Source organism: Nematolebias whitei, chromosome 16, assembly GCF_014905685.2.
Source record: "Nematolebias whitei isolate Nwh7 chromosome 16, NemWhi1, whole genome shotgun sequence".
Taxonomy (NCBI): domain Eukaryota; kingdom Metazoa; phylum Chordata; class Actinopteri; order Cyprinodontiformes; family Rivulidae; genus Nematolebias; species Nematolebias whitei.
In genome coordinates, this window is record NC_056513.1 from 37,732,498 (window position 1) to 37,735,199 (window position 2,702).

Sequence of the window (2,702 nt, forward strand, 5' to 3'; positions counted from 1 at the left end):
GACAGGCATTTTGGGTTTTCATGAGCTGTATGCCATAATCATCAGTATTAAAACAATTAAAGACCTGAAATATTTCAGTTGGTGTGCAAAGAATCTGAAATATATGAAAGTTTCATTTTTATCATTACATTATGGAAAATAATGACCTTTATCACAATATGCTAATTTTTTGAGAAGGACCTGTAGATGTAATGAATGCATGTATTACTGTCTCCAGGCTATTTTTGGATAATATGGGCTTCAGTTTAGACAGCCGCCTCAGTTGGAAGAAACATGATTTAACAATCATGTTTACATGATTGTTAAGCTTCAGGGAAGGGTCCATTAACTCGCCCAGATTAGTGACTCTTTGTTTTTCTGACAGGGTTAGAGCGGAAAGGTCGATGCAGTGGTTCGTGTCGTTGGGAGGGATCAACATGACTTCAGACTTCTTTTCATTGAAACTCAAGAAGTTTAAAGCCATCCAGTCCCTGATGTCAGCCAGGCAGTTGAGCAGCGGTTGAATAGAGCATGTACCATTGTGTCTTAGGGGGAAGTAAATTTGACAGTCATCGGCATAGAAGTGGAAGGGCATGTTGTGTTTCCGGAAAATAGCACCAAGCGGCAGCAGGTATAAAGAGAATAGGAGGGGACCCAGGATGGACCACTGAGGAACCCCCCATTTAAGCTCTGCCTCTGCGGAACTAAAATCCTTGATGGAGACACAAAACGATCTGTCAGCAAGGTAAGATCTGAACCAATTGAGGGCTGATCCTGTGATGCCCACCCACTGCTCCAACCTAGCAATGAGGATCCCATGGTCGATGGTGTCAAAGGTGGCTGTGAGGTCCAACAGGAGAAGCAGCACAGAATCACCGGTATCTGTGAATCTGAAGATGTCGTTAAAGACCTTCAGCAGGGCAGTTTCAGTGCTGTGGCGAGGTTTAAAGCCAGATTGGAAAAGCTCTAAGATGGCGTGACCCTCCAGGAAGCACTTCAACTGGGACTCGACTATTTTCTCCAGTAGTTTAGAAACAAATGGGAGTTTGGAGACAGGCCAGAAGTTGGATACGACTGAGGGGTCAAGGTTTGTTTTTTTCAGGAGAGGCTGGACAGCAGCATGTTTAAAGGTTTTTGGCACCACACCAGTGGATAAACTACTGTTTACTATATCAAGAATGGACGGACCTAGAGTAGGAAAAACCTCCTTTTGTAGTCGAGGGGGGAACACATCAAAAGGGGAACCAGAAGGTTTCAAGGTGCACATGACCTGCTCTAGAGAAGATAGAGTGATGGGTTCAAAATGGTCAAATAGAGCTACAGATTGAGGTGGGATGGATGGGTCATGAGTTGGAGGGGAAATGAGAGCAAAGTGGTCGCATTTTTTTCCAAAAAGAAATGTAAGAAGTTGTTGCACAGCTCAGTCGAGGCTTCCAGAGGTGATGGTTCAGTGAGGTGGAGAACAGAGTTCAGGGTAGAGAAGAGGACACGTGGGTTGCAAGAGTTTGAGGTAATTATATCAGAGAAGTATTTGGATTTAGCAGCTTTTACTGCTTTCTGATAACGCCGCCAACTCTCTTTAAGTATTTGAAAAGAGACCTGCAGCCTGTCTTTCCTCCACTTTCGCTCCGCCCTCCTACATTGCTGCCTAATGGCCTTGGTGACGTCACTCAGCCAAGGTTCTGCTCTGAGTTTTGATTTTTTGGTTTTAACAGGCACAACATGATCCATAGTCTTTAAGCAGACAGAGATGAACTGGGATGTCAGCTCCTCAGTGGTGGTGAGAAACACTGGGGGCTGACTTATCATTTCAGAGTTATAAACATCTGTGAAACGTGCGGCAGTGAAGTGGTTAATGGCCCAGCTACTATGTGCAGGAACACACGGCTTAGGAGTTAGATGGGGGAGGGTGAACTCAAACTGGACTGGCATGTGGTCTGAAAAAACATCATCACCAATTTCAAGATTACTAATAGTCACATCACAAGTTAAAACAAGGTCCAGTGTATGTCCGCGCTCTTAGGTGGGACCGTTTACATGCTGAGTTAGATTAAAAGAGTCCAATAAATCTAAAAAGTCCTTAACCAAGGGATTCTCCTGACAGCACACGTGCAAATTAATGTCCCCAATAATGAAAACATGATCATATTTTGGAGTGATTTCAGCCAAGAAATTAGAAAACTCATTTATGAAATCCTGATATCGAGGTGGGCGATAGACGACTGTACATAAAGTCGAAGGCGAATGGACGAGTTCAAAGACGCTCAGCTCAAAGCTGGCGCGGGAAACTGGGATGGGCAGTTGTTTACAGTCAAAAGTTGATTTGAATATTGTTAATAATCCACCATCGCACCGGCCTGATGGCCGCGGTGCGTTAAAATACAGACAGTTCGGTGGCAGTAATTCCCTCAAGGCGCTGGACTCACCCAGAGACATCCAAGTCTCTGTGATGCAGAAAAAGTCCAACTTGTACTCTTGAAAGTAATCCCTGAGGATAAAAGTTTTGTTGATAACAGATCTTGCGTTGACCAAACGCATCCGGATACTGTCCGAAGTGGAGCTAGCAGCGGTGAAGTTTGCGCGCCAATGGCCTCAGGTTTTCAATAACAGCCCCTCCGGGTCGGTCCGAGCTGCGCACCGGCTGACAACTCCCGTTGTTTACCTGGTCCGGGCACGCGGGAAGCTGGCGATGGAGACCATGACCACCAGCTGAAGAGGAAGAT